Source organism: Corapipo altera, unplaced genomic scaffold (assembly GCF_003945725.1).
Source record: "Corapipo altera isolate COAL_440 unplaced genomic scaffold, ASM394572v1 180, whole genome shotgun sequence".
Lineage (NCBI taxonomy): Eukaryota > Metazoa > Chordata > Aves > Passeriformes > Pipridae > Corapipo > Corapipo altera.
The window spans coordinates 2,296,855-2,309,747 of NW_020884915.1; the positions used below are offsets into that span (position 1 = coordinate 2,296,855).

Below are 12,893 nucleotides of genomic sequence, written 5' to 3' on the forward strand. Positions count from 1 at the left end.
GGTTATAAACATCTTTATCCTTCAGTCAAACCCTCACTCAAGGTAAGAGTCCACTAGAAACAGGGGAAAAAAAGAAATTAAAGGCTTGTTCAGCTTTACTTTGTAAGTGCCATTTGTACTTTAAATATACAGTTTTCCTATGGCCTCAGGTGTTTCCACAAAACAGAAATCCATGGATTCTCAGGTCAAAGCTTGCAAGCAACTCCTCACTGGAAACCAGCCACTCCAGGTCTGAAAAAAGACTCCACCACCAGGAATCTAATTCAGGAGAGGACACAGCAGGGAGGAAGAATACCTGCCTTTAGGAAACAATGTGTCTCAAAAATAAGCCTTCAAGTGTCCAGTCATCCTTATTGATTAGTTATAGCAGAAAATAACACTGAGAGTTTATGGTTTTGACTTAAGAGCATGAGATGGGGAACGGGTTTGGCAAACAAGGGTGGAAGAAATTAAACAAATAAACCCAGAAGCCTCAAACCTGAAACACTCAAATTTTGCCTTATCACAGGAAGTGTTCAAGGACAGGATGGATGGGGCTCGGAGCAACCTGGTCTAGTGGAAGGTGTCCCTGCCCATGGCAGGGGGTGGGACTGGATGGGCTTTAAGAGCCCTCTCAACCCAAACCATTCTGTGATCTATGATTAGGGAGTGAAATCATTCAAGTCAAAGTTTTCTGTTCACTGGGATCACTCAGTTCTTGCTACTCAACCAGTTTCCACCAGCACCACCTCTACCCTACCTGGACAGGGACATGAGTGCCAACAGGTTACAGGATTGTAGCTGCTGCAGAAAACTAAATCATGTGGGGTTTATTTAATTGTTCATCAGATATCCATGCAAAGATTACAACATTTCAAAAGTTAGCCCCCAAAAATGCCTCAAAAATCCCATCTTCAGTCAAACTGCTGAGCGCAGCCCTCTGCCCTCCTCCTAGACCCTGGGTGAGCTCTGTGAACTCCTCATGAATAACTCCCCCGTAGGAGCAAACACTGCTGCATTCATTCAGAAAACAAAACCAGTATTATGAGAAAATCTGCTGCTCACAATTCTGGTGTAACATCCCCAAACAACAGTGCAATGTCAAAAATGGCATTTTGCTTCCCCGAACTTGAACACTGAGATTTCTGACACTCTTGTAAGCAAGCAAAAAAGCTCAAGGTTTTCTCCTCTGACACATTTTTTCCATTTTATTTATTATTAAATAAACACGTCTATATTGTTTTTAAGGACTTTGTTCTATTTTTCCCTCTTAATGATCAGATATTAAAACCTCATGGAGCAGTCCCTGAATTTGCACAACTGCCGGCGTCATGCAAAAGCACACGGAGAATTTCTGCCTCCAGCAGATTGTGGGGCTTCACAAAATGTGCCTTCCTGAATTCAGAGCTGTCTAAACTCACAGAATCATGGAATTGTTTAGGTTGGAAAAGCCCTGTGAGCCCACTGAGTCCAACCGTTCCCAGCACTGCCAAGGCCACCACTAACCCATGTCCCCAAGTGCCACATCCACACGGCTTTTAAATCCCTCCAGGGATGGGGACCCCCCCCACTGCCCTGGGCAGCTGTGCCAGGGCTGGACAGTCCTTTCCATCATGAAATTTTCCCTAATATTCAAATTAAACCTCCCCTAGCACAACCTGAGGCTGCCTCCTCATGTCCTATGGTTTGTTCCTTGGCAGGAGAGACCAACCTCCACCTCACAAGAGCATGACAAGAAATCTCAGCATCTGTTCTACTCAACAGCAACTTTTCCAGCCTCTGGAAAAATTCAGCATTTGTGTATCCTTGCTCCTGCCATCCTCCTGCTCTCTCAGTAATGTCTCTGTCACCGTCACCTCACCTGGCACATCGAATTTATCCCTGCAACTACATTATCCAGACTCCTTGAACTCCTTCAGGTTTCTGTGCTGATCATCAGGTTTAATTCCACAGCAAGTAACCAAAAAGAAAGAAACCACCACACAAGTCATTGAGTTTTTACCAGTTGGTGACCCTATTTCTTCAGTTCTTTAGTAGTTATTGAGTATAGAGTAGTTCCAGAGTACACAAGGAAAATGTAGCACAGTAAAGTCATCTTTAGGAAAGGGTTTTTTTCACTTCCAAACACTTACACTGTATATTAAGATCAGCTATTTAAAAGAAAATTAACATAACCTAGCTATACTTACAAGCTATGCAACAGTTTTCATTTTAATCTATCATTTTCTTTTGGAATTTTCTACAATAGGTGCATTTCCTTAAAAAAAAAAAAAAAAAAGAAAAGAAAAGAAAAGAGAAAGGTATCTACATGACCTTTTTTCCCCTCCAGTTGAATGAGGTTGCACAAATAAATCCTTGGCTATTTAAATATAGTATCCAGATAAGCTATTTATGGAAGGTCAGTGTTTACACTTTGGACTCCAGTCCCATTGAGATCAAACATGTACAACTCCACTGCTTTCAAACTCCCTCTGTAACAGGGAACTGAGGCTGTAAAAGTACCAAGAGAAAAAAGGAGGGTTAAGACTCTTTTTCATCCTTCACTTCCACGTGAAGCCTCAGCAGTACATGAATATGGATTTTGCATTTCATATACAGCACCACAAGTTTGTGAGGTGCCTTGGGACCCTTGAAAAAGACCCAGAATAAATGAAAACCATTTTAATTAAAAACAAATTAAAGGATCTTCTAATCCAGGCAGCAGCAAATCCGCAGAGAGTTTTTAGAATACGGATCCTTGAAGTTCCAGTGCTTATATCCCTCCCTAATTCCAGCTTCCTTCCCTCGCTTCCCCCCAAAGGAGGCTCTGGAGCTGCACGAGATCAGGTTTATTATGAAAATTCTACTCTAGTTTCTAAAAAAAGATTTTGCTCCAGTTTGAGCGGCCAGAAGCACTCACACCCACACGGAGCAAATAACAATAAAGAAATGAGAAAGGTTTTTTCCTCACTGCAGGGGAACAAAACCAGATAAGATTCTGGTTTATGCTTTTAAAAATTTCATTTCCACACTGATTAAAAAAGTTGGAGTTCTCCTCCTTGGCAGGAGGCTTTTAAAATACAGCTCAAAAAATAAACTAAGGAACCACATAATAAAACGTTATCACAGAAATGGCCCCAGATTAGAAAAGTCACAATGTGTAGGAGTAAAATAGACATTATTAATGCAATAAATTAGTAGTTTATAATAAAATAATTATAAAAATATGTAAAAAATGTAATAAAGTACTATTTGACTGTTGTTCTTACAGCAGGATGATATTAGTGGTGAGGTCTCACTGGGTGCCCTCTGCCTCTCCCCACTTGACCATTCCCTCTCCAATAACTAAAAGAATGAATTTACAAATCCTCCTAAAAATAAACAGGAATCTAAACCCAGTAATAGTGTTTATTTCAGTCTCAAAGGTATTTTAACATGTAGTTATCTCACTAAATAACTGAATTCCTCCACGAAGAGAAAGTTACAAAAATCTCAAACTTGAGGGGAAAAAAAATCCAAACAACTGAACAAGAGGAACAAAAAAAAAAAAAAAAAAAGAAAATGGGCAAAGTGCCTGGAGAAAAGCTGCTTTGATTTTGACACATGGGAATAAATGGAAAAAAATATTCAGCTACCCCTTCTTTTAATCAAAACATCTTCCATCTCGTGTGCAAATCTCAGCAGCTGAGAAAGCATCCTACTCAATCTCCCCAAAGTGGTGTCAGCATGTTTTATGTAAATACTGGTTAACAAGGGATGTGTGTTTGCAGCAAACATTTTTGGGTTCTGCTTTAGAAGCTCTGGATCTACCTTTGGTGCCAGAGGAGAAACTGGAATTGTGAAGGAGATGTACACAGAGGATATAGGATTATTTTCCTTTAACAGCCAAGATGTGTTTCTCATCAAAGAGCTTTAAGTAGGTATTTAAGAAATTAAGAGGAGCAAAACTTGATGACTCAGCTCTGCATCAATCTGGGGCGTTAAACCTCTCGAAAACAACTTTATCTGCAACGTCCAGAAATAACACTGGGGTTTGATGACATTCTGGAAGGATCACTGGGGGCTGGGGGACAACCAGAGGAGTGTCACATGAAGCACAGACATAACAAGCTCAGTGGTACAAAAGCACCCTCAAACAGGGATGTCCAGGGAAAGCAACAAATTGACCTGAGAATTTGGGTTTTGGGCAATGCCAATCCCCTCTGCCCCAAGGGCAGGGTGGGTTGGGCCACCTCCTGCCACTGCCCAAGGAAGAGACAGCTCCACCCCAGCCCTCCCTGGTGTCACAGGCACAGTTCTCCTCATATGAGTCAGGAATAACTGGGTTATTATTCCTCCTGGTCCATTCCTTTACTTTTGGCTTCTTGTGGTGTCTATAAAGTCATGACTACCCATTGTAATGCAGCCACCTGAAACACCTCAGAGCCACCTAAAACACCCCACAGCCACCCCATAACCATCTAAAACACCCCATAACTACCCAAAACACCCTATAGCCACCCAAAAGTCATCTAAGACACCTCATAGCCACCCAAAAGCCATCTAAAACACCCCACAGCCACTCCATAACTATCTAAAACACCCCACAAATGCTTAAAACACTCCACAGCCACCTCATCACCATCTAAAACACCCCATAGCCATCCCACAACCATCCAAAATACCCTAGATCCAACCCACAGCATTGAAAACATCCCTTAACCATCTAAAGCACCCCATGGCCCCCTAAAACACCCCACAGTCACCCAACATCCATCTAAAACATTCCATAGCCCCTCAGAACATCCCCTAATCACCCAACATCCACCTTAAAAACCCCACGACCCCCTAAAACAGCCCTTAGCCATCTAAAACACCCAAGTCATCTAAAAGAACCCAGAACCATCTAAAACATCCAAAAGACATCTAAAGCACCCCACAGCCACCTCATAACCATCCAAAACACCCGACAGCCACTCAAAACACCCAGACATCTAAAACACCCCATAGCCACCCCACACCCACAGTGAAATACACTTTTCAAAGTCACACTGAAAGCAAGCACAGCTCACAGCACTAGAAAAAACAAGAGTGCAGCACGTGCACGAACACAAACAGCAGAAAAACAATACCCAAGATCAAAGGCTCCTTTTTTCCCCCCTTCCTCTCTTCTCCCCTCCCTCCACAGCTGAGAACCCCCTCAGCAGCTCTGCACCACATCACCACCAGTGCTGGCATAACTTGTTGTAAGCCAGGCCAAGAAATTACCTGGCTTAAAATAAATTAAGAAATGAAAAAAAAAAAAAATTAGGAAAGCAATTTCCAGAAGGAAACATTTCCCTGATGTGATTTAAAGCCCACAAATAACATTCTACATTTTCAGTGAGTGGCAGCTCAGGGCCATGAATAAGTAGTTGAGAACAGGCAGAAAGCTATTAATTTTTTTACTGGAAGAAGACATTTGTACAACCACAACAGCCTTCACTCAAATCAGCTAAACAACACCATGGCTAGTTCATTTATTTCAGTCTTTGTCTGCCTTCTCTGTTTAGTTTGTAACTTTTCGTGTCTAAAAATCTCCTTCCCATAATGGCTCCCTGGGGGCAAAAGGGAAGATAAACAAGCCAGAAAGACCGCCTGGGATGAGTGAGGCAGCTCCTCTGGGAGCCAGGGAATGCCAGGTCCTGCAGCCATCACACCTACAGCTCCAGAAAATAACGATTTCCACAGATTTCAGAATGATTTTGCCCAGTGCGGTGGAAACAGAAGCATGAACCCCCTCCCCATCCTGCTGCCAGGTCAGCTCCGAGGCAGTGGACACTGGGAGCACAATCTACACAGTGGGGATCACTGATAAGAGTGAACAAGTTATTTCCTTCAATTCCCTCTTCCACAGCCCATATAATTGTAGCTCTACTTCAGAAACATGATAGATTGTGTTAAATATTACTTAAAGAATATATTTTTCCATCCACTGCAAAGCCTGTTCCCAGTGTGATAACACGAGGCGCTGGATGGCAATTTCTATTCTTACTCAGCTCAGAATGTTATCAGCCTGAAAGAAAGGTAACTTCCAGATAAGCACATACAATCCCTCATTTCTGAGGCACTGAGTTTTATCACAAGGGGTTTCTCACAATATCATACCTCAACAGCAGGAAACATTTCAGTATTGCCTTCATCTTCATCCCAGCCCAACCTTTCCTCAACCCCAACCATCCCACAATCAATCAGCAAGATCAAGTAATTGTTTTGTCATCTCATGTTGCTGCACAGAGATGTGACTTCCCCCCACATGACTGTCAATTTTCATTATAGATGTGTTTTGATGCCAAGTTCACCTACACCATTTTCTTCCTTCTCTTTAAGGATAAACACGATGTGAATAAACTGTTTCTCTGCCTCAGTGCAGAAGAAACTTCCAGCCTCACATATTGAGCCATCTGGAGAGGACTCTTCCTTGGGAGAGCTGGAAATGTGCAGGAAGGAGGACAGCATCCTCCAGAGACTCACAGTGATGCCTGAAGGAGCAGAAATTGGTTCCAAGTTTGTTTTCTGCAGCACTGAGGGGATAAATAAAAGTTCCCGCCCTCAGGGAGCATTTCATGTTTGCATTTATACAAGATTTCCTTCATTTGAATATTTTGGATGTGTGCTACAGGGATTTGACCTTTTTACTTGAATGCTGCTGTCCCAATCCCTTTCTGTGGAAACCAGAACTGCTATTTGTCTAATGTGGGAGATGGAAACTCCAGCTTGTATCAGTTTTTGCTTATTTCAGCTATTCTTCTATACAAATATCCCAAAAGAAATGGTGAACTTCATTCCTCCTTGAGTCATTATTACTGCTGGCTCCAGGAGCACGTCACATGTTCATGTTCAAAGGACTGGATAAACAACCAGAAATCCAGATGCAAAACAAAAACTACCAGTGGGAGGGTGAAATGAAAATAGATCAATCTCCTTACAAAAACACAAGATTTCATGTGGACTCTATTTTGCAAATTATGATGAGAAAGGAGTTCTACAATTCCAAGCTGAAACCCATAATGGACACTGATATATTTTCTGAGATCTCCCAGAGTTGCTCAGGGCTGAGGATGACAACTAACACAGTGACTCCTGTCACCTGCAGAGTGTCATAACTTCCAGTGCATTACACACATTTTTACACAGTGAAGTCCACAAATGACAGGGTTTTGAAGTCAAAAGACAGACTTGACTCTCCGTGGGCTCTTCAGCTGCTCCAGTCACTTCCACTCCTTAAATACTGGTGAGCTTTGCCCAGCTTTTGGCACAGACTGCCTCTTTTTCCATGAAGAAAACACTCTCTGTGACTTGGTTGTCTTCAAAAGGCTCAAATTACAGAGCCTGTCTTTCAGATGAACTTTTCTCTCAAAAACTGGTGGTCGAATGAGCCTCCACAGATGGATTCAGCTATAAATGCCACAGAGCTGGAAATCAGTTGGCTTAGAAAGGCTTTTGCTGCTTGTGGGCATCCACAGCTTCTCTGGGCAACCTATGCCAGGGCCTCACCACCCTCACAGCCAAGAATTCCTTCCCAATATCCCATCTAACCCTGCCCTCTGGCAGTGGGAAGCCATTCCCTCTTGTCCTGTCCCTCCAGGTCCTTGTCCAAAGTCCCTCTCCAGCTCTCCTGGAGCCCCTTTAGGCACTGGAAAGGGTTCTAAGGTCTCCCTGAAGCCTTTTCTTTTCCAGGCTGAACACCCTCAGCTCTGCCAGCCTGGCTCCAGAGCAGAGGGGCACCAGCCCTTGGAGGATCTCCATGGTCTCCTCTGGACTCACTCCTGCAGCTCCACATCCTTATATATAACCACTATTTTCACAATAGCATGAATTATTCCACAATACCAGTAAATATTTTATTCCAAGATTAGCAGAAGCGTTGCTCAAATAGAATCTGCACAGACTCAGTTGGCTCCTGGCTGGTCCTCGTGGGCTACGGGCAACTGAGGTCAGCTCAGCAAGAACAGGCAATAAATCTGTTCCATTTGTCGTTCAGAAACATCGTGAGAGGAAAATGAAAACCGGTAGAATTTTTCTTTTAAATGCTACCAGTAAAAACGTTATTGAAGACATCAGTGATGGGAAGGTCTCCCCAAAGGGATGAGCTGAAATGAGGCATAACATTGCCCAGACACGGCCCACCCACACACAATAACCACTGCTCGGCACTCCCAGAAAGACAGTTGTTCCTTCTCTTGTAAAAACAACCTTGGAAAATGCCCCAAATCTGCTAAATTAAACCCAGGTAGCATCAAACTGCACTGACTTGCTCCAGTGCTGTTCAAGTGCTTTCCTTCCGGCAGGAGCGAGGGATCCCTGCCTGCTCCAGGGCATCCAAGTAACGTGAAACTACATTTGAAAATCCAATTTTGACAGGCAGCTACAGAATAATGCTTGCTAATATTATTTGAGGGTAAAAGGAGAAATAGTTTGGATTTCTATCTCTGGATCACAAGGCCATGAGATAATTTTAGTCCCCTCTAGGATCCAGGTTCCTCATTCATTCAGATCCAAGCAGAAGATCTGAAACAGATTTTAAATCTGATCCTATCTGGCCAAAAGCTCATGGGCAGACACTCCAGACAACCTCAGACAACAACAGCAGAGACATTTCCAAAACAAGGAAAGCTAGTTGCCCACTTGGAATTTTCTTCTACTTCTCAGGATATCAGGTCAGATATATTAAAAGCTATTTCAAAATCAAATGCACTGGTAGAGTCCCAGAGGCCCAACAACAATATCCTTTCCCCATTGTCCCGACTTTGTTTGCTTGGAAACAAAACCCACAAATGATTTTAGCATTCCAGACGTTTATAAACAGGCCATGCCTTGTTTGCCTGTTCTTCCTACGGGAAGACTCATCAGCATAAATGTATTTTATACATGTTTGCATGAATTGGAGAAGAGAATTAAATAAAATTATTAGGTGACAAACAATTCAGAAGCAACTTGGGCTGCGGGGATTTGCTACTGAGATATCTCATATTCGGGATCCAGCAACATCAACTGTCTCAAACATGAATCTTGCTCCATTATTTAAATTTGGTCATGATTACAATAAATTTTAAAAAACCCCAACCCAAACTAAAGAAACACAACACCACTGCAATCCCAACAACTCCCAAAATAATTTTACTACAACAATTCCCAACTGCCACTACTTACTATCCCAGAACAACTGGAATTTGATTCTGTATTTACTTAAGTTTGAAGCTATTTTAAGTACCCACTATTTCCCAAATTCCTATTACCAAATATCCCATGTTGCAATTAAACAAGAGTTACAGTTTGTAAAGACTCTGATCAAAGAGCAGGGACATGATGCAATTGTTTATATGTTTCCAGGGAGATATAAAAAGCTACAAAACACCTGGTGGTTTTAAGAGGTTCCCATGCGAGTTCTTAAACACGGAGTTCCAAATTCCCCAAATGCCTCTGTGCTTTCTGAGTGTTGTTTCTTTCTGGTCCTGAAAATTAACAGAATCTCTTTAATACCTTGGAAAATATATTAGCTACTGTTCAACTGCTACAAATCCCTAAGTGGCAAATTCTGACATGCCACCAATTCCCAGCAAATATAGTACTACTACTGGTATTTATGTGCTGTATCACTGTAACTATTGATTTGAGATGCTGAAAGCAGCTTAAAAAGTTCCCCTTCTACCTGAGAACACAATATTTTGCTTCATTTATATTCCACAGATACAATTTCTCAACATATAAAGAATTAATACAGTATTTTTAAAATAAAATGATAATAAAAAGGTCGATCTTTAAGAAAAGCATTATGCCCTTCTGACCTAATGAGATTAGGAGAAAAATAAAGCTCACACATATAAAACACAACCATAAGCCCCAGATGCTCAGAAGTTTCTATCACCTGCCTTTGGCTGAGGGAAGAGGGACTTCTCTACGCTCCTGCCTTGCCGTTGATGGGATGAAACAAACCAGTGCTGAACACACTCATTTTTCCCCTTGAGCTTTGTTGCTTCTGTCCCTGAGGAAAATTCTGGTTTCTGTGCAGGGATAAAGGTTGCTGTGAGCCCTTGAACCAGCCCCCATGAATAGCCCCAGTGTTCAGCTCCAGAACCCAGCGCGTTGGCCAACACAATGGGGGCTTGTGGTTCCTCAAGGCTGGGCCTACCGGACATCAACAGATGGCCTTGTGTCACCTCCAGGGGAAAACACTCCATAGAAATACAATATTTTCGTTAAAACTTCAGCTTTTTTGTTTCATTCCTGCATGTTGAAGCAACTTTCAATAACTGCCATCAAAGCCATGGCGTGTTTTGAAATGAAAGGCAGTCGGGAAATCAGGATACCCGAGTGAAAGGTACAGCACAACCAGATCTAAGTCATTAAAAAATGAGGGCAGATCCTGCTCTAAAAATCACTTTTCTGACAAAGTCTTTTATGCACAGAAGGATACACATGCAAGGTGTTCTCTGGATACAGGTTCTAATTATGCAAAGCAGAAATTATGCAAAGCCCATCACCCTCAGCAGCTGCAACTTCTGCTCTGTACCTGGTTACCCTGGGAAGGTGATGAGCAGAGACAGGACCCTGCAAACCCACTCCCACTTTTCAAACCCTGCCCTTAGGTGGGATTTTTATCACCTTGCCCATCTGCCACTCAACCTGGGCATCATCACAGCCCTCACTTGAATTCACAATTCTCTTCATCCTGCCTTTCCCCAACAGCTCTGTTCCCCAGCACAAGTCCCTTCCACCCCTGGGAATTAAAAAAAAAAACAGGTTGAATTTTCACTTCTAATCAAATCTTAAAATCCCACCTTGCTTTAGCTTGATTCCCATTCAAACCATCCATGTACTTTGTCTATGAGGTGACTGCTGTTATTTGCATACTAGAAATAGCACAGTAAAAATATTTAATCTCTTTTGTCTTGTTCTGTTGGCTTTGATGAGTTTTTTTTGGTGGGAAGAATCAATCTCTATATATGTATAGACACAAATAGATGTATAAAATATATACATTACCTAACACTGGAACTCAACCAGTTTATTGCCCCATCTCCCTTCCCTCAAGAGAGAGTGACAAGGCAGGACAAGTGACAAGAAGGACTCTCAGTATGGGGCAGAAGGCCACAGGTTGTCCAAATTATCCCTACAATAAGGACAGAGTTTAAGTAAACCAACCTCCTAGTTTCAGTGTACAGTGCTGGAGATCTCACAGACCCAAGCTTACAAACTTGGAAATACATGTAATATTCAAATAGCAATGTATCCAGGTTCCTAGAAGCTTTTATCATGTGCCAGTCACAAATAATTTGCTTTTGAAAAACACAGGAATACATTACATTAATCTTGGAAAAACACAGTGTTAAACAGGACATTGAGGTTGAGGTGAACAGCACTGTGTCTCCCATATGGATACAACAGTTTGAAAATTTACTCAACCATCAAGTTTCCATTCTGATCATGGCAAAAGCAGTTGTGTTAAACCCACTCAGTGTAAATACATGTTTCTTATCTACATAAATCCAGCATTCTGTGTGTGTGCAAACACCAAGTGACCATGCAGAGGCAGCCCCAGGGCTGAGCCCGCTCTGCCAGAAAGGGCCACAGCCTCCTCCCACCCCAGTTGGGCCTGGGCCCAAACACAGGAAAATAATGCAAGGTCACACCCACACACTGTGTAACAGCACTACTGTGAGGGGCTACAGAGCTCTTTATTCTCCTTGTTAAGAGGATAATCCAATACTGGGAGCGAGACAGAATATCCCAGCGCCAATTTTAACTCTGATGCTCCATGTGCAACACAGCACCTATTCCCCACCGACCTTAGAATCACAGAATAATTTAGGTGGAAAAAGACCTCTAAGATCATCAAATCCAATGCTTAGACTTCAATTTGTCCATCTTTAATAGAGTGTGTGATCCCAAGCATGGAAGTACTATCAGAAGGACATATTCTTTGCAAGACAAGTCTTTTAGCTTTCTGTGGTCCTTCTAAAAGACTTTTAAAAAAGACAATACAGACATTTTCTATGAATCTGCTTTTTAAAAGGCATGTCTTCAAACCAGTCCTTCCACAAAGTCTGCTACCAGATATCTATCAACACATCAACAGGTCTGCTGTCCTGACCTTCAAACATCAGCCTCTATTTCCTGGCCATCACAAAACACACCCACAGAGAGCAGTAAATGAGGAGATGGCATTTTCTGTAATAGAGCCCAGATACTTGAAAACCTCTTGAACCACATCAGGCCCTTACTTTGTGTTTGCTACAAAGAGGGTGTTCCTGTTACCAGCCACATGATGGTTATTACAGGGATGAGGATGCGAACTCAGACATTCACTTCCAGGAGAGCACAGGTAACTTGGGGAAGTAACTGTCACACATCTCAGTCACTGACAGCTGTTATTTGACAAGCAGCTTAATAAAAATCTAACCTGGTGGATCAATCAGTGATAAGAAGATTAATTACTTGGGTGCAACAAGGGGTGAGAGAAGGAGGACGGAGAAAGGGCAGGACAGGTACACACCAACACGTGGAGAAATAAATATGTTAAAGGAATCAACAGAAATCCATCCACTTTGCAACACGTCTTTGCATAATAATATGGTCAGTTAAGATGGTAAAAGTTGCCCAAAGCACTGCTGGATGGACATGGGGCTGTGCCACAGTACAAGATAACATCATGGTTTATACTCAGCTTTAGGAGACCAGGCAAGTCAGTGGAAGTCATTGAATTTAAGAATTACAAATATATGTAAATTCGGGAAAACATAAAAATTTTTTAAAAAGCATATCCCACACCTCAGAAAACCAACAGACAGCTGTGAATGCATTTCTAGCTGAAAAAAATTGACCAAACATTGTGTTCCCCCTTTCCCCGGCCCCCAGACAGCTGGGCACAGTCCTGCAAACAGCATCCATCGGGACAGTTCCTTCCTTTCCCACGC

General features: G+C 42.3%; 1 protein-coding gene across 3 annotated transcripts in view; it reads right to left on the reverse strand.

The window, feature by feature from the left end:
- Positions 1-12,893, reverse strand: part of PTPRE (protein tyrosine phosphatase, receptor type E) — a 99,646-nt gene that overhangs the window by 80,187 nt on the left and 6,566 nt on the right. Inside the window, exon 1 of one of the 3 annotated variants that reach the window (XM_027655287.1) lies at positions 9,849-9,968. The exons of 1 other annotated variant lie outside the window; for it this stretch is intronic. The gene's annotated coding sequence lies outside the window, so the exon portion shown is untranslated. Of the gene's footprint in view, positions 1-9,844; positions 9,969-12,893 lie in introns of those variants that run through there. One more of the 3 variants, XM_027655286.1, reaches the window with a different exon arrangement.